Genomic DNA, 26,673 nt, shown 5'->3' with positions numbered 1-26,673 from the left:
GAAATCTACAGGTGTTTTATTTACATTAAAAAATGAAAAATAAATGTATTTAAAATATGCAAGACTCATATTTACATTTTATTATTCATAGCCTCTAAGATATGATTTTTTACTTACAATCAGACCACCATAGGAAACAAGGATATGAAGTAAATCAGAAATCTGGATTCAGACAGAAAAAATTATAGCTGGATGAAATTCCTCTCACCAAAACTAAATTAGTTGTACTGTCAGATTTCAAATAATTTATTTTTTCACCATCTTTCGCTCACAAAATTTTTATATGATAGCATTTCACTAAATTAAAAATTAATGCACTCGTTTATTCAGCAAACATGCATTGTGAATGCCAATTGTACTAGTCCATTCTCACACTGCTATAAAGATACTACCTGAGACTCATTAATTTATAAAGAAAAAGAAGTTTAATCACAGTTTGGCATGGCTGGGGAAGCCCCAGGAAACTTACAACTATGGCAAAAGAGGGAGGGGAAGCAAGGCAGGTTTCACATGGCAGTAGGAGAGAAAGAGAGAGAGGCAGGGGAAACTGCCGCTTTTAAACCATCATATTTCATGAGAACTCCCTCACTATCATGAGAACCTCAAAGGGAAAACCGCATGCATGATCCAACTACGTCCCATCAGGTCCCTTCATCAACATGTGGGGATACAATTCAAGATGAGATTTGGGTGAGAACACAGAGCCAAACTATATCACTAATCATGTATCAGGCACTGTCTTAGGTAGAAGGATAATGTAAACAAACCTAACAAAATGTCCTGACTTCACAGAGCTTATGATTTAGACAGCAAAGATTGATCTATAGGAGGAAAGACATATACTCAACAAATTAAAAGGTTAAAAAAGTATAATAAATGAAATTAATTTTATTTATTTAAGTATAATAAAAGAAATGCATATGCATTCATGAATACATAATTTTCATTTATTTTAGTGTAATAAATGAAACAAAATGAAATGTACAAATATGAAACAAGTTGAACAGGGACTTTTGGGGTCAGGGTGGCATGTTCTTGTATATACAGTGGCCAGGGAAGCCCTCACTAACTGTTGACATTAAAATAGAGGTCTGAAGCATAGAAGAGAGTGAGCCTCATGGGTATAGGAGAAGAGTTTTCTAGGCAATGCAAAAGCAAGGTGCTAAGGTAGGAAAGTGTGTGGCATGTTTCAAAGAACTGCGAAAAGGCCAGAGCAATGGATAGGAGGGAGAGAGGAAACTGGAAGAATGTGGTCAGAACAGTCCTGGGAGGCCTTACAAAACTATGGCAGAGAACTGTGTTTGTGCCCTGAGTATAATGGGAAATCATGGAAATATCCAAGGGTGAGGAGTGACATGATTTCAGTATTAAAGTGATCACTCTAGCTATTCTGTTAAGAAGAGCCAGAATTCACTAATGGATGGTGTGAAAGTGAGGCAGGGGAAAATAATTGAAGATAATTACATGATTAATTCTAAGAAGCTAACTTTGGGACATATTACTTTGAAATGTCTTTTAGACTACAAAGTGATGCTGAGTGAAGTATTTGATATACAAGCCTGACGTTCAGGAGAGGGATCTGACCCGGAGATATAAATTTATCAGTGTAGAGATGAACTTTAAAGCCTTGAAAGTATAAAAATCAACTAGAAAGAGTGTAAGTGGAAAAGATAAGACATCCAAGTGCCGAAAACTTCAAATTTTCAAATTTCAAAGTTTAGAGGTCAAGGTGCTCGGTAAGAACCAGCAAAGGAGGTGGGTACAAGCGGCCTAGAGGAAGATCAAGAGGGTATGCGAGGCTGTGGTCCAGAATCCATATTTCTAAAGTGGCCTTTGAAGAAACACGATGATTTATGAGAGCTGAACATTTTTTATTGGAAACTCTTGCAAGATGATGTCTAGTTATCTTTTAAAAATTATTTTAATAGAGGGATATGTGTGAGAGTCTGTTGTGATTGTGCTTGAGGTTTAATTTATAAAGGTGATTGAGTGAGGACACAGAGAGTTTAAATGGAAGGAAGTTTCATTACTCACAGGTCCCAAGAGAAGAGGGCACACTACATTACACAGGGCCACATGGGCAACTAGCAAGGTCAGTCGGGATACAGAACAAGTATCAGTGGAACATAGACCAGAGCCTTTAGTGGAGTCTTCATGAGGAGCAGGCAAAGCAGGGCAGGTATATTGAGTAAGGTTAAGATTGGATAGTTTGAAAACTTTTTGTGGGCTCTGAGCTGCAGGAGTGTTCTCTAGTTGCCCAATACCTGGTCCTGGGGTGATTTAGGGTGGGGGAGCTATTGATGTGTGAAAGTTTGACAAAAAAAAAAAGAGTTTGGAAACGTGGACTTTGAATTTCTTGGTTTGTATATGAAAGGTGGGCTTGCAGGGAAGTTATTTGCTATCTCTAGAAATTACCTAGCCCTAGAAGGAGCATTTTCTTCTTGAGTCTGCATGGTTCCCCTAAGTCAAAGTATTATAAAATAAAGAAAATGAAAACATGATTGCTATGGTTTAAATGGGTCCCGCCAAAAAACGTGTGTTGGAAACTTAATCCCCAGTGCAACAGTCTTGGCAGCTGTGGCCTAATAAGAGGTACTTGGGCCATCAGGGCTGTCCTTACGAATGGATTAATGCCACTGTCACAGAGTAGGATTCTTATAAAAGGGGAAGTTTGGTTTCTTTTTACTCTCTCTCTCCCTTTTTCTTTCTCTTTCTCCCTCCCTATTTGCTCTTCTGCCTTTTATGACACAGCAAGAAGCCTCCTGCCAGATACCAGCACCCCAGCTTCCATAACTGTGGGCCAATAAATTTCTTTTTATTATAAATTACCCAGTCTGTGGTATTATGTTATGGCAGCACAAAATGCACTATAACAAAAATTAGTACTGGAGGGCTTGTTGCCCAGGGCCACTTCAAGTCTTTATTCCTTGCAGCCCAGCACAGGACCCCTCAGCTGCCTGCCCCAGTCATGTATCAAGCAGGTCCAGGTGTAACTCAGTCCACTGCACTAGAGCTCACAAGAAGTAAGATTTGGTGGTATCCATAAGGTGCTAATTTTACAGGTGCATAGAGTTCACGAGCTGTGAAGGCATGGGTACCTCTACCTATATTTTGAAGGTTATATCTGATAGCCTGAGAGCCCAGGAAGAAATCTGCACAGGGAAAAACTACCTAAGGGAATCTCCATTAGGGCAATGCCTAGTGGAGTCACAGGGGTGATGCTGCCCTTGAAAAACCAGAACCGTAGAGCTACCCACATGCAGCACTACCGTGTGAGAGCTGCATGCATGAGACTCCAACCCATGAGAGCTGATGCACGAAATGAGCCCACCAAAGCCATGAGGACAGGGCTGCCTGAGGCTTTGGGGGGCCCAACCCCTGCCCTAGTATGGCCAGAGGGCAGGGAATAGAGTAAAAGATTATTCTGAAGTCTTAAGATTTAATGTCATTTGTCCTGCTGGCTTTTGGACACACTTGGGACCAGTTACTCCTTTGTTCTTGCCTATTTCTTTCATTTGGCATACGAATGTCTATCCTGTGGCTGTGCCACAGTTAGTTTTTGGAAGTAGATTCTTGTTTGATTTCACAGGCTCGTGGCTAAGGAGGAATTTGCTTTAGGATGAATCGTGCCTTGAGTCCCTCCCATATCTAAACTAGATTAGACTCTGGACTTTATGATAAATCTATTGAATGTCTTTTGTACTACCTGGTTCTAGATGTAATGAACTATGAAATAATTAACTATGAAGAAACATTCAAGTTTATTAACTTTAAAATAATGAGATAAATCAGTAACAAAAATACAGACTGCAAAATCATTTACCTAATTTAAACATGAGTCAAGGATAAATATAAAGTGTAAATCCATTTGGTCTTTTATACAAAGTAATTTTGTGCCACAGACTGAGTGGCTTCTATGCCCCTCAACCCAAAGCACCATCAATGTTAATTAAATATGCATATTCAGGATTGTGGCTTAATGCCTTATTTTCTACTGCCATCTCTCAGACACCACCTTCATGAGGAAGAAATGAGGATTTAGACTGTGTCTTAATCTACTTTGACAATCCAGCACCTAGGACAGTGCCTACCATATCCTAGACCAAATAAATGTGGTGTTGAGCATAAAGAGCTAAATTTAATGTGGGAGGAATTAACATCAATATACCGACATCAATATCAACATACAAACATTAGTTTGGGAGAGAGGGGTTAGCAGCAGGTTTGCAATCCATTCTTTCCTTTCATCAGAGCACACTCTTTGGGAAAAGAAAGAAGGCATTAACGGGGAAATCTCCTTGTACACATGTACAATTGCACTTCTGATAAATGTACAAAATTGCTAGTAAGAGAGTGCTTATCTAAAAAATGCTTTTATCACAATATATTCATTCTTGGATTTCTTAGGGCAAGCTAAACTGGAATGACATGTATCTATGAAATTATTAGTATGTTTTGATAGTAAGGTATTTGATTCTTTTAAACCTGATTTTACAATCTGATCTCTGTATTATCTCAATTATTCTTAAAGTAATGAGACTAGATAAAATCAACAGACTAGATAAAATCAACAACATAAAATAACTCTAACAGTAGCCAAAATTCAGAAATTAGTAATAGAAGAAAAATAATACTGAAAATAAATAATGAGATAGGAAGAAAACTGAGAGGAAATCCAAAAGAGAAAAATAAATGTTTCAAGAAGAAAGGAGCATTTATTTGTGTGGGATGCTACTAATAGTTCAAATTTTTTAAATGCAAAAATTTTGCAAATTTTTATCATGAAAGTTACTGACAAAAGGAATTTTAACACAGTGGTGCTATTAATTGTAATTTGCCTCACATATTACTACTAGATCTAGATACTCAACTATAAATTTAGTGTCCATTCTTTAATACATAAAACTGCAACTTTTGTAAATACTGAACTAATTAGTAATTACTTCTGGAATCACAATAAGAGGAACAATAAGAAGCAAGACAGTAGAAACTCAAAAAAAACTTTATCATGGAAGAATTGATTTCATTTATGCCATATGAGAAAGATTTAACAATTTAACTGAAATTCATTTTTTTCTTATCTAAGCACTCCTGCTGTTCTAACTCCCTGGCTTCACCACAAAGTTCATCTCCAAAGTCAGCAGCAGCATAACCCACAATACTTCCTAGTATTTGAGTACAATTGGTTTTTATTTTGTCTACAGATGCTATGAGATGTGGACAAGGATATCACACTTCCTGAGGCCTGAAGAGTTATCGGTCATGACAACAGGTGTCTAGGATGTGTCCATGCTCAGTGACAGATCCTGAGTGACAGAGGCACTTGTGCTCTTTAATACATTTATTTTTTATCTGTTTGTGATACATTGGGCTCTCTGAAATGTGGAACCCAGAGCAGAGGTCCCTATGCTTGGATCTGAGAGCATTTTGACCAGGAGTATTCCACATGCCTACCACCAGCTAAAGACACACAAGGAGAACAATATTTCAAGAAAGTGTATTACTAGCCCTTCACCCTCTACCCCTCCACAAAATCACAGTTCTGTTATTAAGGACAAAAAGGATAGACATTGGTTTAGAAAGAAAACTTGTAAGCCACGAAGAGTGTAATCAAGCCAGAAGACCATCAGGGAATCTCTAGCTGCCCAAATAAAGTATCAACATGACAAAAAGATAAAATTTGAATCTATGTCTACTGTGTAGGCAGAATCCCTCATAAGGGGAGAACCTCCTGTAGGTTTAGGAAAAAACAACTTAATACATTTACTTAAAATAAATAATTGTATATATAGGCTAAATAGGAGACCACTCAAACACTTGATTTACATAATGAATAAGAAGAGTAATTATTTATTTTCTGTGTGTGGGAGACAGGTTTTGGGACAGAGAGAAAAGGAAAGGTTGGATGTAGGAAAAGGTTCTCAGGACAGAGAAGCTTAAGATAGATGCCATGCCTCTGAAGCAAAAGTTGCCCAGTAGTATATTCTCTGTGATGGGTTTGGTGGAGAACTACACCCAGTATAGTTCATCACAACACATCACAGTGAGACACTACATCACAACACATCACAGTGAGACACTAATGCCTCATATTCAATAATGCCTGTGCTAGACAGAAGCTGGCAATTGAGATAAGAATTTGGAGTTATCAGGAGTTCAAAGCAAGATGTAACCATAGAATCATAAACACCCAAAGAATACCTGGATTATTTGAGAAGAATATAGCTTCCTCATAATAGATGAAATAGGAGTCAAGCCGTTCTGTTTAGTTATTAAAGCAAAATGTAGCCTGGGAATTCAGGAGAAGCTTGAAGACATCCAGGTGAGTAATATCTGATTTACGATAAAACCATCTTTCAGCTTGAACTGTGTCACCAGTAGTATGAATCTAGTCATTTAACTATTTTGTGCTTCATTTCTTACTATGTGAAATTATAATAATCAAATCTGCCTTAGAGTGTTGTTACAGGGAAAATGAGTATCATTGGCCCTACTGAAAATTATCGCATTAGGCCGGGCGCGGTGGCTCACGCCTGTAATCCCAGCACTTGGGAGGCCGAGGCAGGTGGATCATGAGGTCAGGAGATCGAGACCATTCTGGCGAAAACAGTGAAACCCCGTCTCTACTAAAAATACAAAAAAAAAAAAATTAGCCAGGCGTGGTGGCGGGCACCTGTAGTCCCAGCTACTTGGGAGGCTGAGGCAGGAGAATGGCGTGAACCCAGGAGGTGGAGCTTGCAGTGAGCTGAGATCTTGCCACTGCACTCCAGCCTGGGAGACAGAGCAAGACTCCATCTCAAAAAGAAAAGAAAAAGAAAATTATCACGTAAGATGGTGATTGAATAAAATGCAATTCATGTACAAGTATGCCATCTACCCAAAGTAAACAAATCAAAATTCTTAGTTAAAGCTCAACTTTGACATATAATTACTGATGTTCAATTAATAACCACAAGTACAAATATTGTTTTTAGATATAAAAATTAAAATATTTTGACAAAATGTTACAAATTTAAAGTTAAATATATAAAAATGGAGCTGCTCACCCAGCTATGAACTAGCATTAAAGGATCTTTTGATTCTTCTGACCCCACCAAAATTTAGGTTTGAGATGAAAATCAGTGGACTATATTGTAGATTCTTTGTGTATTTCACACATAAGTTTCTAGTACAATGGAAACACCACTGGATCATTGTCAGAAATGGAAATCCCACATCCTACAGTATCCTAGATGCCACTTGACCTCTGCGAGTCTCCTGGTTTTTATTTGTGAAATGAGAATATTAGTCCTTTACTGACAGAATTATTGTCAGCAGTAAATTTTTAAAATGTGGTCATATAAGCAAAGCTCAATAAATGCATTTTTAATTTGCTTTCTGCTGGAGTCATGTTACCTTGTTTGAGCAGTTTTGTTTTTACTTTGACACACCTGGGAATTTATGAGTACTCAATCATATTTTTGGTCTAGAAATAAATGTTACTCAAGAAGAAAGTATTTCTGGAGTCTTTAGAAACTTTGCTGTGTCATATTTAATAATAATGATAATTTAAATGTGTTCAGTATTGTCTGAGTAATTTCTTAGTAATAGTGTATTACCTCACGAAGCAAGTCATTTGAATCCAGAAAAGACATAAATTTTTTAAAACGTATAAGAGTCCGTTTCCCTCTTTCCACTGTCTGCTGTCCTCAAGGGCCAAAAACACAGCCAGCCACTAGTTTTCATCAGGGATCACCAAGAAACTGCCCGTAGAATCCAAATGCTTTTTCTATGCCCATTACCAGACCAAAAGAATTCAAATGAGATCATAGGCCCCTTAACTTTCCTCCTAGAGCAAGTCTAAGGCAGTGAGTTCCCCACATTTTTTTGCATCAGTAATAAAAGTGTTTCTTACACAAAGCTTCTTCACACCTATCTCAAAGTCAAGAAAGCCTCCATCATCCAAAACCCCAAAAGGTAACCTTTCCCCAAGACTAAGGTCATGATTCCTTAGCATCCTTGGTTTTAGAGTTTGTATGTTTCTATTCCAAATAGTCCCGTCCTCCAGACTTTGAAGCCCTTTGTACTTGAGGAAGAGAAAAAAAAATGAACTACTTTCTCCAAAAATTTTCTGGGCATTGATGGGTTTATTTCTTTCACCATTTTTCAATGTGTTCCTCTTTCTCAAGCTGGTACTACATACCCCTTAATGGTGTGTCTTTGATGATTTACAGTTACTGTCCCAGAGGTGGCTAGACTGTCAGGAATACACATAGGCAGTCATGATCTGAGAAATGAGACCAGAAATTGCAGCAGCCCAGACAGTGCCCTCCTGGAAGAGTTGGCTAATGAAGTGAACTGAACTGTCTTACACCTCCAACTTTCAGGATGCAAGCAGAAAAAACAAAGTGGACAATAGCCTATAAAAGCTTTATTTTATGCTCTATTTATTTTTGGATCAAAAAAAAATCAAGAGCAGAGACTAAAAGCTGTTTATGGTTATTTCAAATTTATATTATTTTTAACAAGAAAGGATATAGTTCTTTTTTAATGGCAGGTTAATCACAAATTACAGACATGGAAAAATTTTGAAAAATCTAATTTCAGCTGCTCATCCCAATTATTCTGCAAACTTTATTTTTAGCAGGACTTGAACCATCTCATTTTAAATTATTCAAGCACCTCATCTCATCACTTTTTAAAAATTGTTTCTCATTTTCATGCCCTTACCTGCAGCAAAATTTCTAATCTGGAGCTCAAATTTCCATTTTCTTGGTGTTAGGCCATTACTCTTTATTATACCTGAAAGTCTTTTTCACACCAGGGAAAAATAAATTTAATAGAGAAATTTGGGAGAAAACAGCAGGTCACCATATGATAACAAAGGGCAGAGGATAGTTATAAACCTTTTCTACATATTTTTCCTTTATCAAATAAATAATAATAAACACTGTGTTCATCTCACTACCTTCCTACTCAAAATTTTCAATTGCTGTCTATTGCCCTTGTGATAAAGTACAATTTACTCTGCTTGGGATTTAAGGCACATTGCAAATTTATTCTTAATTAACGTCTCCAGCCTTGACTTTCATTATTTAATTACAGAGAAAATATCCAAAAATAAACCAATCTCATGACTTTTTCTTAGTCTTTGTAGACTTAAAAAAATGGTGCCTTTTCTCTGAGTATAAAATGTCCCCAGTATAAAAATTTTAAACATGTAGTAAATGACAAAACTGAACAAATAAAGTTCTAAGGACATAAATAGTTAAATCAGAGAAGTACAAACTGCCAATAAACATTGAGAGATAAATGCTAAATATTGCTTGTAGAAGAAATGTAAATTATAATTCCAAAAACATGCTGCTTTTTAGCCTATCACATTAGCTAAACTTTTAAAAAGAATTTTGATTAGTTATTTTATATGTGTACATGCGGGCATACGTTATTTTATTGCACTTTGCTTTATTGCACTTTGCAGATACTATGTTTTTTACATATTAAAGTTTTGTGGCAATCCTGTATCAAGCAAGATGATTGGCACCACTTTTCCAACAGCATGTGCTCATTTTGTGTTTCTGAGTCAAATTTTCGTAATTCTCACAATATTTCAAACTTTTTCATTATATTTTATCTAGAATGGTGATCTGTGATGTTACTATCATAACTGTTTTGGTGCACTATGAACGACACTCATATAAGACAGTGAACTAATCGATAAATGTTGTGTGTGTTCTGACTGCTCCACCAACTGCCCATTTCCCCGTCTCTTTCTTTCTCCTTGATCCTCCCTATTCCCTGAGATACAACAATATCGTAAACAGGCCAGTTAATAACCCTAAAGTGGCTTCTAGGTTTTCAAATAAAAGGAAGCGTTACAGATCTCTCACTTGAAATCAAAAGCTAGAAATGATTAAGTTTAATGAGGAAGATATTTCAAAAGCAAAATAGGCCGAAAGCTAAGCTCTTGCAGCAAATACTTAGCCAAGTTATGAATGTAAAAGAAAAGTTCTTGAAGAAAATTAAAAGTGCTGCTTAAGTGAATACAGAAATGATAAGAAAGTGAAATAGCCTTTTTGCTGAGTTGGAGAAAGTTTAGTGGTCTGGATAAAAGATCAAAACAACTGCAGTATTCCCTTAAGCCAAAACCTAATCCAGAGTAAGGCCCTAACTCTGTTCCATTCTATGAAGGCTGAGAGAGGTGAAGAAGCTGAAAAAGAAAAGTTGAGAGCTAGCAGAGATCAGTGCATGAGACTTAAGAAAAGAAGCTGACTCCATAACAAAAAAGTATAAGGTAAAGCACCAAGTGCTGATAGAGAAGCTGTAGCAAGTGATCCAGAAGATCTAGCTAAGATCATCGATGAAGGTGGCCATACTAAACAACAGATTTTCAATATAGATGAAATACCCTTTATTGAAAGAATGTGGTACTCCATGGAATACTATGCAGCCATAAAAAAGAACAAGATCATGTCTTTACAGGAATATGGATGGAGCTAGAGGCCATTATCCTTAGCATACTAATGTAGAATCAGAAAATCAAATATTGCCTGTTCTCACTTATAAGTGGGAGCTAAATGATGAGAACACATGGACACATAGAGCGGAACAACAAACGCTTGGACCTACCTGAGCATGGAGGGTGGGAGGAGGTGGAGGATCCAGAAAAATAACTGATAGGTACTAGCTCAATACCTGGGTGATGAAATAATCTGTACCACAAACTCTCATGACACAAGTTTACATATATAACAAACCTGCACATGTATCCCTGAACTTAAAATAAAAGTTAAAAAAAAAATAAAGATACCACCTAGGACTTTCATAGCTAGAGAGGAGTAGTCAATGCCTGGCTTCAAAGCTTCAAAGAATAGTCTGACTCCTTCGCTGGAGGCTGATGCAATTGGTAACTTTAAGGTGAAACTAATGCCCCATTTCTATTTCAAAGATCCTAAGGTTAAAAATTATACTAAATCTACTCTGCCTGTGCTCTATAAATTGAACAATAAAGCCTGGATGATAGCACATCTATTAACAGAATGGTTTACTGAATATTTTATACCCATTTTTGAGTTCTACTACTCAGAAGGAAAAATTTGATTCCTTTCAAAATATTACTGTTCATTGACAATGTACCTGGTCACCAAGAGCTCTGATGAAGATGTACAAGTAGGTGATTGTTGTTTTTATGCCTGCTAACACAACATCTAATCTGCAGCCCATGGATCAAGGCATCATTTTGAATTTCAAGTCTTATTATATAATAAATACAATTCATATGGCTGTAGCTCCCAAAGATAGTGATTCCTCTGATGGACCTGGGTAAAGTAAATTGAAAATCTTCTGGAAAGGATTTATGATTCTAGATGCCATGAAGAATATTTGAGATTCATAGGAGAAGGTCAAAACATAAATATTAACTGAAGAAATTGATTCTAACCCTCATTGATGACCTTGACATGTTCAAGACTTTAGTGGAAGAAGTAACTGCAGATGTGATGGAAACATCAAGAGAACTAGAATTAGGAGAGACTGAGGATGTGACTGAATCATTGCAATCTCATGATTAAACCTGAATAGATGAGGAGTTACTTCTTATGGATGAGCAAAGAAAGTGGTTTCTTGAGATGGAATCCACTTTTGGTGAAGATGCTGTGAACATTATTAAAATGACAGCAAAGGTTTAGAATATTACATAAATTTAGTTGACAAAGCAGCAGCAAGTTTTGAGAGAACTGACTCCAATTTTCAGAGAGGTTTTACAGTGCATAAAATGCTGTCAAAGAGCACTGCATGCTACAGAAAAATCTTTTCAAAAGGAGGAGTCAATGTGTCAAGCTTCATTGTTGTCTTATTTTAATAAATTGCCACAGCCACCCCAATCTTCAGCAGTCACCAACCAGATTTGTAAGCAGCCATCAACATCAAGGCAAGATCCTCCGCCAGCAAAAAGATTATGACTCCCTGAAGGCTCAGACAATTGTTAACATTCTTTAGGAAAAATATATTTTTAATTAAGGTATGTACATTGTTTTTTAGACATAATAGCATTATGTCTTAATAAACTACAATATAGCATGATGTAACTTTTATATGTACTGGAAAAAAAAATGTGTGTGTGACTTGCTTTACTGCAATGGTCACTTTATTGTAGTGGTTTAGAACCAAACCTGCAATATTTCTTAGATATGCCAACATCCTATTAATAATAGTTTGCTTATATACTACACCCCTCTCAGGGCTCACGTGTACCACACAAATTTCCCTGGCTAAAAAGGGTCTTGGGGGACAGAAGAGTGTGGAGGCTGAAATTAAGGCCATGCTTTTTGACAAGCCCAGTGCCCTATTAGAAGTTTGGGTCCTTGTTCATCTTTGTTATTTTTGTTAATAACAAACACACTGAGGCATTTCATCTTCTCCAAGGTCACTGTATCAGAAATGGATCTTTTTTTTTCTTTTAACTCATCTGTATTTGTTACAACTTTAAGCAGAATGTGACTTGAGCACTACATTTCCATCCACAAGACTGGGTCTGAGTTATTTTTGAACAGCTTTATGATATGCTTAGGTAGGCTTATAACTTTGCTCCTCCAAACAATACTTTCTTTGGAAAACAAGCCCTGTGGAGAATTCCTTCCATCAAGTTGCTTCAGTTTAACCTATTTCTAGAGGACTAGTACATGCAGAATTGGCAACTACAGGGGATGAAAATTTCAAAAAGTAGATCCTACAAGATGTAATAAATAATTTTCTAAACATCAAAAGGAGAGAAAGAATCCGAAGACAAACCTGAAATTGAAGATGTTGGTTCTGATGAGGAAGAAGAAGAAAAGAAGGATGGTGACAAGAAGAAGAAGAAGATTAAGGAAAAGTACATTGATCAAGAAGAACTCAACAAAACAAAGCCCATCTGGACCAGAAATCCAGATGATATTACTAATGAGGAGTACAGAGAATTCTACAACAGCTTGACTAATGACTGGGAAGATCACTTGTCAGTGAAGCATTTTTCAGTTGAAGGACAGTTGGAATACAGAGTCCTTCTATTTTCCCATGATGTGCTCCTTTTGACCTGTTTGAAAACAGAAAGAAAAAGAACAACATCAAATTGTATGTACGCAGAGTTTTCATCATGGATAACTGTGAGGAGCTAATCTCTGAATATCTGAACTTCATTAGAGTGGCGGTAGACTCGGAGGATCTCCCTCTAAATATTTCCCGTAAGATGTTGCAACAAAGCAAAATTTTGAAAGTTATCAGGAAGAATTTGGTCAAAAAATGCTTAGAACTCTTTACTGAACTGGCAGAAGATAAAAAGAACTACAAGAAGTTCGATGAGCAGTTCTCTAAAAACATAAAGCTCGGAATACACGAAGACTCTCAAAATCAGAAGAAGCTTTCAGAGCTGTTAATGTACTACACATCTGCCTCTGGTGATGAGATGGTTTCTCTCAAGGGCTACTGCACCAGAATGAAGGAAAACCAGAAATGAATCTTAAAGTTGTCTTATCAGAAGTGAAGACTGACATATTATTGACAGGACTGCTCCTTATTTTCTTAATAAAGTGAATTGTCTCTATCAGAAACTAATGTGAAGTCATTTTTGCATTCCATTTCAATTTTATTTTTTCTTATATACAACCAGTCATTCCAACAGAGTATACTGAATAATCTATTATTATTAGAAAATTGTCTTTACCTTTAATGAATTTTACCCACATATAGTTTGATTGAATATTGCCAGTATGATATTTTATTATCTGTTAATGCAAATCTCATATCATGTTTCTTCTTTTAAAAATGTCTTAGCTATTTTTACCTATTATTTCTAGCAGTAGATTTTGGAGTAGTTCAGCTGGAATTTTTATTGCAATTGTATTGTATTTATATTTATACTTAATTTTAGAAGGAATAAAGTTTTTATTATATTCAGTTTGCCTTTTAGGAAAAAATACTTCTTACTAAATTTCTTTTATGTATCTTAGTGATAGCATATAGCTTTCCTCATACAAGTCCTATACATTTCTTGTTAAGGTATTTATAGGTCGTTTAAACTATTTTCTATGTTTATTACTAAGAATCTTTTTTAATACATTTTCTAAGAAGTTATTGCTGGCAGATAGGAAAGCTATTGATTTTAAATAATTTTCAACTGAGTTACTCACATTTTTGTGACTGTTAATTTTTCACGCACTTGCTTGAGATTTTCTAGGCCTACAAGTATATTCCTCAAAAATATTGCCCACAGAGTACAAATGCCTAAATACATTCGGTTAGGCATAATAAGCCTATAGATTCAAACTTTAATCTTCCCTTACATACATTTCAGCTTCAAATTTTTCTTTGAAAAGTTAAATAACATAGCAGTTTTATTCCAACAACGAAACAAAACTCATACATAAATGTGCAACTGAAATTTAGACATATAGTAAAAACAGGGCTGATTTAATATAATTGCTTATAAAAGTCATTGACAAATAACTCAGGTTTGCACAAAGTATTATTTTCCAGCCTTCTCAGGACCATTTTCGCTCTTCAAGGCTCTTATGTAAACAAAGGTATAAGTTTAAGAATGGTGGAATAATTGTTAAGGAGGTTTTCAGTACTCATATTCTGAAAGTGCCTTCCAATATCTAGGTCTTTTAAATACCTTTATAACATATAGGGTTATGACAATTGTTATTATAATTCTATTAAAAGTATCACTTCATGTTCACCATACTTTCATTCTGTGATAGCCAGTACTGGGACAAATACAGGCAGATATTATGATACAAGAAGAGGGAAGATTTGGCCTTGCTCAATTAGCTGCTTATCCGCAGGCCCCATCATACCAAGAGCTTCAGGGCTCACCTGGGAACATTGGTTGGTGGATTGGGAGTTATATTGATGTATTGCTCATCAAATTTTTTTCCAGGTCCCCAGTTAATCTGCTATGTGATTCTATGTCTACTTTTACCTTAATTTCATTATATATACGTTATAAATCCTATTGATGGGCCCCGGTATTTATAAGAAAACAATATTCTTCAAATTAAAAATTGCACCTTTGTATAGTACGAATCCTCACTCCAATTATATAAATTCCTACAAATCATTGCCCATATTTCTATTGTGAAGCAATACTACATACTCATTTGTCTTCTAAGTAGCTATTAGATCGAGCTCCTCAAAGGAAGAATGAGGGTCTTTAGATTTTTTGCATAGGATTAGATACATAGTAGGTGATTTTTGAAGGGAACAACAAGGTAAGACATTCAAAGCAGAAGGAGATAAGGAAGCAACTGGCTAAAAACAGTCTAGGTACGTAGATTGAACAAGGAAAAAATGATTTTATTCCCTGTTTTCTACTTTACCCACATTTACTTTGGGATATAAGAAATGAAAGAAAGGCAGTTCTGTGTGGTGATATTAAGCAGTAAATGTAGCTGCAAGCTTTTGAACAATTTATCCTATAGATCAACTTGTATATTTTTAGTGAGCAGCACAAGAGCACATAAATATCTCAAGGGGCCCAATGACATGTTGAGGTCTTAAAATATGTTCTAATATAAAGAATTTTGTAATGCTGTTGTAGTCGAGCATACACGTTTTTGAGCTTTTTAAGAGAGCCAATTTCTCTCAGACACGTTGCTCACTAAACCAGTAGAAACTTATGGGAATTTTAGGCTCTTGAGTTGTCTTACAACTTATATCACAGATATCCAAATTTGACTATGGAATTAAGAAAAAACTGAAGAAACAATTTTGGAAGACCTGGAAATCATATCACCTGAGGTTATAAACAAACTCACTCTCAGATTCATTTTATAGAAATTACCACAAATATGTTGCAGACAAGATCAGTCTTTTGCCATGCTTTCCTGCACTGTAATAACTAATAAAACAATATCTTGAAGATGCAGATTATAATTAGATTAAAAAAAGAAGTCACAGTTTGATTGCTAATCACAATATCCTGGTAAATTTTCTGAGGTAATATTTTAAATTCTCTCCTCCTGTAGTATAATTGCCACATTCTGCTTCTAGTGTAACTGCTAGTGAGTTTTCCAGGCTCCTTTGCATTTATTTTAGTTGTCTGAACGCAGTATGTTCAAAGTACAAAACAATCTTTAAAAAAACACAGAGAAGCAGAGAAGATTTCATTTTAATCCAAATTTCTCCAGAGAATTATATTTGGTTTCCTTTCAGTAGAATCTACATGCCCCTCACCAGAATCCATCAGTTAGTTTAAATACCATCAGGTCAGCTGCAGATTGTGGTGGCTTTATGCAGTTTCAATATCTGTCCATGCAAAAAACAATATTTTCACATTATCATTAAAAAAGTCCTGGTGAGAAGGTTTGGAATCTTAAATTAACTTCACTTATTTCTCTGTCTACACTCTTGTGTGAATACATCTCTTAAAGCAAACAGCATATGTTGCTTTACAGAATCATTTTGCATAAATATGTTATTTTCATCCAACAGTCAATAAATTCACTTCCTTATAGCAACATTCCACCTCAGATTGATCCACTTTCTGCCAATATGAATATTTCTTATAATAAGTATATGAATGAACTCTCAAAGATTAATGTTAAGTCTCAGGCAATTGCTGCATCACATTCAAACACTTATGATAAATGTGTGAAGCAAAAGAACTTTCAACATCCACAGAGAGCAGTTTCAACAAGGCCAACAGGCTTTACTGGAAAGTAAATCTGTACTTAGTTGAGGCATAAGTCAGAAGGTAAGCATTTTAAGAATGTTTCAAATCAGTGCCATGTCCCCACTAAGGTAAATTTTTTGTTTTCTATCATGTTTTAGAAGAAAACAAGCTAATCCTAGAAATGCCTGCATGAGATCATTTTCTATAATGGCAGGCTAGGAAATTGGAACTAACTCCTTGAAAGCAAACTGAAATTGTTGGATAAAATACAAAAAAAAAATCACCTTAAAGACATTAAGAAGCTAACAAAATAAGGTATTACTAGTCAGAAGGGAAGAACTGAATTACCAGAACTGAAGGGCAAGTTTGAATCCAGAGGAAAAAGTGGCACAAAAGCTCTTTTTATTTGAAGTTGTTGTCACTCTTTGAAATTTGAACTTCGGTTAGAGGGGGTATATGAAATGAGAGGAGGAACAATCAAATTTCAGAGTCCACTCAGGATACAGGCATCTGATAGGACATTCTCCTCACATTAATCTGAGGCCATAGGGGCTGCACCCTCAAGACAAGTTTGCCACTCAAGTCAACATTAGCCACCCACATTGACATCATCTGAGAGGCCCAAAAAACTCAAGATGTGAATTTAACCACATCCCAGATACTCTAGACACTTAGTAAACTTTGAGCATCTTCTTTAAAGCAGCAGTTCTCAAACTGGAACGTAAATCAGACTTATGTGGAGCATGTATTAAAACAGATTGCTGGACCTCAACCCCAGACTTTCTAATTATTTAGTCTAGGATGAGTCCTAAGAATTTATATTTCTAACAAATTCTCGGGTGATGTTGATGTTGCTGGTCCAGGGACCACACTTTGAGAACCGTGGCTGTTAATGAACATATCTTTATCCTTGCAAAAAATTGCAAGGATATTGAGGATCATATGATAAAGGAAAAATAAGCACACAAGAACACAGGTATCATGGCAAAAATGTCAAACATAGAGCTGCAACGATTTCAGAATCATCGGTCACAGATGATAAAACCATTATGCTGATTTTAACCACCACAGTTAAAAAAATTAAAGGCAATCTTAAAAAAATCTTTAGAAAATAGAAATTGTAAAAAACAATGACAGCAGATTTGAAAAAAATATCAAATAGACATCTAGAAATTAAAAATATACTAATTAAACCAATGGGATTAACAACAGATTAGATGAAGCTGAAGAGAGAATTAGTAAGCTGCTATGTAGGTCAGTAAAGGAATTTAGGTCAGACATCAGCGATCTAGAGTCTGCAGTCAAAATCTGGCCCACTGCTTGGTTTTGCAAGTAAAGCTTTATTGGAACAGAGCAATGCTCATTCATTTATGTCCTGCTTATGGCTTCCATATCCTGAACTGGGATCAGGAGAGTGAGATAGCCAGGAGGCAAAATTTAAGGAGATACTCACTCTCACATTCATACAAGTGCCTGCAAGTGCCAACTTTGTACATGCACAACCCTGTGAGTAACTGTCTTCTTAAAATTAATGCCTTACACACCTTTCTGCCCTATGCTACTCTTGGCCTTGGAAGGGAGATGAGAGGAACTTCAAAGTGGTAAATTTATAAGTCTTTTCATTTTTGCTATAATACTTATGATTTGTGCACGTTTTTGTGTACATGTGTTAATGTGTTAGATTTCAATTTTTTAAAGAAATGCTTTTCAAAATCAGGACAAAGAATAAATAGTAATAAAAATTAGAAACATTTTGAACTCAAAAATAATAAAAGCCGCATTTACAAAATAAGTGGGCTGAAGCTAAGACAATGTTTTAATGCATACATTTTAAAAGTAGAAAGACAAATAAAAGTGAGCTAAGCATCTATGTTAAAGAACAGCATATTCAATAAAGTAGCTATTGTATTATAGAGTATAAAACCTTCAGAAAATTGGGCCTGTATGTTCCAAGTCACATGCGTAAGAATGTCTATAGCAACAAAATTTATGTTATATAACTATAAAAATGATGGAATTACAGATAAACATGTGAGTGAATCTCAAAAAACAAAATAATGTGTACAAAAGAAACAAGATGAAGGGCTTGATCTTGGACTTCCCAGACTTCATAATTGTGAATGATAATGTCTGCTGCATATAAGCCACCTAATCTATGGAATTTTGTTACACTAGCCCAAACCTATTAAGATAATAATATAACAAAAGCTCATGTACCACTCACTCAGCTGCAACATCTATCAATATTTTTCATGTCTAGGCTTACTCACTCTCCTCTAATTCTTTTCCTGGAGATTTTAAAATAAAGCCTATATATCTTGTCATTTTACCTATGAATACATCTATATTCTACTTTAAAAAATAGAAACTAATTTTTAACATCACCATCATGCTATTTTCATACAAAATAAAAGTAGTCCTAATTTTTTAATATCATCACTATATGCCCAAATGTTCTTGATTATGTCAATAATCATTATTATAGTTGTTCTCTTTGAACCAGGATCTAAATAAGATCTACACATTGCATTTGATCATGAATTCTTTTAAGTCTTCTTTGTTCCTTAGCAGCCTTCTTTATCTATTTATTTATTTATTTATTTACTATCATTGATTTATTGAAGAAACAAGGTCATTTGCCCTGTAGAATGCCTTACATGACAGATTTCACTGATTTCTTCCTTGGAGTGTTGATAATTTTTTTTTCTTTAACTGAATTTTATATTTTTGGAAGTATTCAAATATTAACTTCTAATCTTCATGTAATAGTGTCTATATGCAGAAAGCAGTGCTTTTGTATGGCAGCATCAACCTGCAGAGTACACGTGAAAACTCAATTAATATTAAAAAAGATAAAAAAGTTTACTTTTAAAAACATTCATTCAATTGACAATAGCAAGGCTCAAACCATCTATTTGATGCAATAATAATTGCTTTACCATAAATCTAAATCTAATTATAGAAAAGACTTAAAAATTAATGGACTCTTAACTCATTATTTTTAAGGTAATAAACTCTTTCCAATTAACTATCATTTCTAAACTTTAAGTCAGTCTTCTCTGTGCACTCAGAAAAATCTCATTTGCAGCAAAAAATCATATTTTATAGAGCAGAGTTTCTCATTTGTGGACAAATTAATGCGTCTTTACTGCATAACTGGGATACCCATTTTAAATAAATTGAGAAACAGTATTACCACAAGTTTTTAAATAATAAAATTTTATATCAGTGAGAGAGTTTGAAAATTTTCACTAACTTATTTATCAGAGGACTAATGATAAACATTGTGAGTTATGGACTGGTCCCATATCCAGCTGACTACTTCATTTACTCTTTTTTTTTAATTATACTTTAAGTTTTAGGGTACCTGTGAACAACGTGCAGGTTTGTTACATATGTATACATGTGCCATGCTGGTGTGCTGCACCCATTAAATCGTCATTTACATTAGGTATATCTCCTAATGCTATCCCTCCCCCCTCCACCCACCCCACAACAGGACCTTGTGAGTGATGTTCCCTTTCCTGTGTCCATGTGTTCTCATTGTTCAATTCCCACCTATGAGTGAGAACATGCAGTGTTTGGTTTTTTGTCCTTGTGATAGTTTGCTGAGAATGATGGTTTCCAGCTTCATCCATGTCCCTACAAAGGACATGAACTCATCGTTTTGTATGGCTGCATAGTATTCCATGGTGTATATGTGCCACATTTTCTTAATCCAGTCTATCATTCTTGGATATTTAAGTTGGTTCCAAGTCTTTGCTATTGTGAATAGTGCCGCAATAAACGTATGTATGCTTGTGTCTTTATAGCAGCATGATTTATAATCCTTTGGGTATATACCCAGTAATGGGATGGCTGGGTCAAATGGTATTTCTAGTTCTAGATCCCTGAGGAATCGCCACACTGTCTTCCACAATGGTTGAACTAGTTTACGGTCCCACCAACAGTGTAAAAGTGTTCCTATTTCTCCACATCCTCTCCACCTCCTGTTGTTTCCTGACTTTTTAATGATTGCCATTCTAACACGTGTGAGATGGTATCGCATTGTGGTTTTGATTTGCATTTCTCTGATGGCCAGTGATGAGCATTTTTTCATGTGTCTGTTGGCTGCATAAATATCTTCTTTTGAGAAGTGTCTGTTCATATCCTTCGCCCACTTTTTGATGGGGTTGTTTGTTTTTTTCTTGTAAATTTGTTTGAGTTCATTGTACATTCTGGATATTAGCCCTTTGTCAGATGAGTAGACTGCAAAAATTTTCTCCCATTCTGTAGGTTGTCTGTTCACTCTGATGGTAGTTTCTTTTGCTGTGCAGAAGCTCTTGAGTTTAATTAGATCCCATTTGTCAATTTTGGCTTTTGTTGCCATTGCTTTTGGTGTTTTAGACATGAAGTCCTTGCCCATGTCTATGTCCTGAATGGTATTGCCTAGGTTTTCTTCTAGGGTTTTTATGGTTTTAGGTATAACATTTAAGTCTTTAATCCATCTTGAATTAATTTTTATATAAGGTGTAAGGAAGGGATCCAGTTTCAGCTTTCTACATATGGCTAGCCAGTTTTCCCAGCACCATTTATTAAATAGGGAATCCTTTCCCCATTTCTTGTTTTTGTCAGGTTTGTCAAAGATCAGATAGTTGTAGATACGTAGCATTATTTCTGAGGGCTCTGTTCTGTTCCATTGGTCTATATCTCTCTTTTGGTACCAGTACCATGCTGTTTTGGTTACTGTAGCCTTCTTTATTACTACCAAATGAGAAGTTCTTAACTAGCAAACAGTTTTAATGTTTCATGCCTCTGCCTTACAGTTCTTGATATTTGGATTAAACATAGGCCTAGAAATTATTGGGAGATTTCATATTGAATACAATGTCCTGTGTGCTAAAAGATGCTCAACTGATTAGTGCAGCACATTTAAAAGCAATGGTATGGTGATGTAGGAACATGGTAGGAAGTACATTTCTAGTTGTTTTTTTGTGTGTGTGTATTTCTTCATGTTTATTACAGCATTTAAATATGGCTTTTATAATCTATCAAAGAATATATCATTCATTTATTTAACTGACAAGCAAAGAAGAAATTTGAAAGCTGAAAAAAATCACATTCTTGGAAATCTAGCTGTATGAACTAATTTAGACTTCTTAAGAAATCTTCTTGTCATCAATATTAACATCACATTGCCACTAAAATAATGTGTATAGACTATTCAAGTATATTAGTCAGGATTCTCTAGAGAGACAGAACTAATAGGATAAGGATAGGTATAAGAATATAAAGGGGAATTTATTAAGTATTTACTCACACGATCACAAGGTCTCACAACAGGCCCTCTGCAAGCTGAGAAGCAAGGAAAGCCAGTCCGAATGCCAAAACTGAAGAGCTCAGAGTCTGATGTTCAAGGGCAGGGAACATCCAGCATGGGAGAAAGATGTAAGCTGGGAGGCTAGGCCAGTCTAGTCTTTTCATATTTTTCTGCCTGCTTTATATTCTAGCTGCATTGGTAGCTGATTAGATGGTGCCCACCCAGATTAAGGGTGGCTCTGCCATTCCCAGTCCACTCACTCAAATGTTAATCTCCTTTGGCAACACCCTCACAGACACACCCAGGATCAATATTTTGCATCCTTCAATTCAATCAAGTTGACACTCAGTATTAACCATCACATCAAGTTATTAAATGTATCTCTAAGATGTGTCTTAAAGCAAAAGTGACCAAAATCAGAGCAATAAACCTTAATCTTATTGAAAGTATTTCTGAGATATGTTACAGAGCAAAAGTGCCTGAAATGAGACCAACAGAACTTAATCTTTTATTGGTGCTGTGAATCTTTAATTAAAAAACAATCTTAGCCCTCATTTGTAAAGCTCCCAGAAGTAATTTCCCCTTGACAACTACTGTAGTTCAGAGGGAAAAATTGAGTCTTGTCTTCAATTCTAACATATCTTTGCATAGCAATCTGAAAAGTCAGATATTTAATCGTCATGAATACCCACATTCACAATGTTTTCTATTTATTGAACATTAAATCAAGATTGGGCATATTGCCAACTATTGACTTATGAAAACAGTATTTGTGTGATATTTACATGCATCCTTTTTATTTGCACATCAAAATACTACTTGTGACAAATAGAATGATTGCTACTTGTTATTGATCCCAAACATCTTTATCCAATCATAGGTTTAAAAAAAAAACACTAACTTATTCATAAAAGGACTAGAACAATGTTTTTTAAAACATTTTTGCATACTTCCCCATATGCCAACTGCTGATACATTAACAATAGATTCACATCAGAACATTCCTTACTGCTTCAGCAAAATATTGACCATAAGCACAGATAATTGTTCTTCCGTAATGTACACTTTTAATACTTATCTGATTTTAGCTCCTTCCACTGTCCTCTACACAAGATGTTCCAGTCGGGTCTTCTTTTTCTTGCCCAGAAAGGCCAAGCTTTTGCTTTCCAAAGAGACTTTTCATGAACTTGTCCCACTATCTTCACATGAATAGAGCCAGCTGTTGTCTATTTCCCTCAGTCACTTCCTTCTTGTTAGCCAGATGTCAATTAAAAGTCTCTCCTCAGTGAGATCTGTCTTCTCAATCAATGTGACCACACCCCTGGTCACTCACTGTCACATGCAGAAGCGGTATTAAAAACCATTTAATAATCTGTAAAGCATAAGCATCAATCAGAAGGGACACAGGCTATACAAACAGGTATGGCTGTCTTGGTGCATAATTGCTGAGCATCTTCCCTGATAATATCAAGCTCTTCTATTCTCTTTAGAGCATTATCACTATCTGAAATTAATCTTGACTTGGCTGTTGTTTGCCTCCTCCTGATAAGAGGATACGGCCAGGCATGGTGGCTCACACCTGTAATCTCAGCAATTTGGGAGGCTGAGGTAGGTGGATCACTTCATCTCAGAAGTTTTAGCCCAGGGCAACATGGTGAAACCTCATCTCTACAAAAAATACAAAAATAGCCAGGTGTGGTGGTGCATGCCTGTAGTCCCAGGTACTAGGGAGGCCGAGGTGGGAGGATTGCTTGAACCCTGGAGGTCAAGGCTGCACTGAGCCAAGATCACCACTGCTCTCCAGCCTGGCAATAGAGTGAGGCTCTGTCCCAAAAAGAAGAAAGAAAGGAAAAATAATATGCTCTCTGAAAGCAGAGTTTTCTTCATTATTGTATCCCTAGTACCTAGATTAAAGTTTGGCACATAATAGGTATTAAATATAGAATATGATATGTGCTTGCTTTTGATCTGAAGAGCACAACTCCGAAGGCTATCTCCCTAGTTTTAGTCGCCTACGTGCCATTAGCAACAGCATGACTTAGACACTTAGGAAAATGTTATTTTGTTCCCATCCTAGGAGAAGTTCAATGAGTTTGCCAGATGGACAGATAACTGAAATTTGCCTAAAAATGGTTGGTGCAAAAGCATCAGTGGCCTCCTGCCATTGTTTGACAGAAGCTGAGAGACTTGATAAGTTCTGATCAGTTCGAGACATTTTCCACTCTCACCAAGACCTACCAGTGGGCCATGGATCACATATTGACATTTGAATGCTTTTGTAGAGCAATGTATGACTTCAGGTTAATTAAGGTCCAAATTTTCACTTGTCAAAATTTACAGGCTTTCAAAGTAAATAAATTTGCATTATTTTTTCATATGAAAGATAAGTAAAAATTTTAAAATTAGTAAGATTAAGTTAAAAAACCAGTAAGGAAAAGGCAAGCAATAAAAACAGAATGTCCAGCAAGGTTTATGAGAATAAGATCAAACTACATATAAGGAACATAGTCACAGAATTTACTAGATGCTTATAAAATACTAAACTCTCTTCTGAAATTTCTTTATGAAACGAGGATAATAGTACCTACTGTACACTTCGTTGTAAGAAATAATAAGATAATTGTGAATAATTTACCACACACTGTCTGGCAATGTAGTACTCAATAAATATTGCTATATTGTTATTAACCATTTCAGCAATTAAAAAACAGATACAAAGTTCAGCTCCAATAGCTCTAGGACTTTATAATCTTATTATTCCAAGAATGTTCCAGAAGTCTTCATACCCAAAAACTGGGTAAGAAATGTCGATCAAGTGTCATGTCATTAAACACTAGCCCTCTCCATTTTCAACCTCTCTTAAAGTAATAACTTCAGGAGGAGAAATCGGTTAAAAAGTTTATAATGTCTGTGAAAATTCTTCTTTCTAACCTACAGTCCAGAATTCCAAAAAACCCTTGGAGTGATTAAACAGCTAAAAGAGACTTTAGACTGAGACCTCCTGGTTTTACAGATGAAGAAAGTGCATCTCAGAGGTTAAGCCGTTGACCAAGAGTCCTACAGCTACTTTACGTCAATCCAATGATGTTCACTGAGCACTTACTATGTGCAAGAAATAAAACATAAGTAAGGCATAAGTTCTGCTTCTAAGTAGTTTATAATAATAGGAGAGGATGAAACACAAGTATCAGTAAACAACAGAAAACATGACATAGATTGTCACAAAAAAAGAGCAAACAAGATGTTCTGATGGATCAGAAAAGAGATCGCTTCTGCTTAGATGCAAAATAGCAAAGGATTAAAAAAAAAAAAAGCTTGTAGATGAGCTTTGAATACTGGATTGGCTTTCACTATGCTGGGCTGAAAGAAATGGTTATCTTTCCAGGTAGAAGAATTAAAAGCAGCAAAGATAGGAAGAGAACTTTTAGGGCAATTTCAGGGTCTATGGAGCTTTCCAATGCGATTAGTGCATTGAGCACAGAAATGGCAAAAACTCGATAAGAATCTATAAAGAGACTCAGATTGCCCTGTGGCTGGCCATGAACACCAGCTAGAGGAGTTTAAACTTAATTCAGCAAGTTGAGGGGACACTGCTGGCTCTTTATCAGGAGAATTGCTTTCTATAAACTGTGGTTTGGGAAGAACGATCTGTAAAAGCTATGAGGAATGTTTTGTATCACGGAGAAACTAGAACTGGGTAGATGATTTTACTTTGTGGTAACATAGGGCATACTTTAGCATTTGACAACCACCATGGAAAGAAGAGGCTAGAAACAAAAGATATAGACGCAGTAGAGTTGATTACATTTAGCAACATACTGAATTTAGGATTAAGAGAGTAGAAATCTAGAGTCAAAGATAAAAGAAAAAGGTAGAGTCTTTAACAGAAGTAGATAACACCAATAGCAGGAAAAAAACAGTTTGGGGAGAAAAGATGACTTGTTTAATTCTTGGCCTGAAGTCTGATGTATTGACAATGTAGTCTATTCATTCAAGTGGAGATCCATTTATATAATAAGAGGTTGGAAAAGCAGATAGAGGACATACAAAATAGACAGTGGTTAGAAAGCTAGATTTTGGAATGATCCATATGGACTGAAAAACATCTTCAGAGCAGGTAATATCACCAAAACTTTTTTTTTGGTGTAAAAAAAAGAGAGAGGACAGCTGAAGACAAAGTGTTTGGGATTTTTTTATTTTCTGAAAAAAACTCTTTTTATAGTAAGAAGAAGAGCATTCAGAAGAAGACAAAAACACTGTGCTTGAAAAAATGGAGAAAGAGAATCTCAGAAATCTGGGAGGTGTTTGGAGGAGTGAGTGGTGGAAATTGCCTGTTTCCCCCTCCTTTCCTCTTCCCAGACATGCCTCTGCTGGCCCAGCACTCAGGCATTTGTCAGGAAGCATTATGAGAACCTACGGAGAATGGCAGAAGGGAGAGAAAAAACATGAGTGAGTCAACGCACAACTGGAACTAGGGGTTTCAGGTTTGGGAAGTGAGAAGCCCCTGAATGGCAGGATGTGAGGATTTCTTGAACAAGAAACAAAAGCCAGTAGAAAAGAGAAAATGCAAACAAAATAAAGGATAATCTATAAAAGCAATGTGTTTTAAAATGTGGAAAGAAATGGAATCAAGAACATAAATAGAGAGATTATTATTATTATTATTTTGGATAAGAGGCACTATGTTTTTAGTTTTTCCTCAGGCAGAGGTGAAAAATATTTCAATTCTCATTAAAATTTACTA

General features: G+C 35.7%; 1 pseudogene; it reads left to right on the top strand.

The window, feature by feature from the left end:
* Nucleotides 1-10,824: 10,824 nt before the first annotated feature.
* Nucleotides 10,825-13,471, top strand: LOC129034630 (heat shock protein HSP 90-alpha-like; annotated as a pseudogene).
* Nucleotides 13,472-26,673: the final 13,202 nt, after the last annotated feature.

The sequence above is a fragment of the Pongo pygmaeus genome, chromosome 3 (assembly GCF_028885625.2).
Source record: "Pongo pygmaeus isolate AG05252 chromosome 3, NHGRI_mPonPyg2-v2.0_pri, whole genome shotgun sequence".
NCBI lineage: Eukaryota > Metazoa > Chordata > Mammalia > Primates > Hominidae > Pongo > Pongo pygmaeus.
Note: the sequence above shows the minus strand (reverse complement) of the source record. Positions and strands in the feature narration are given on the sequence as shown.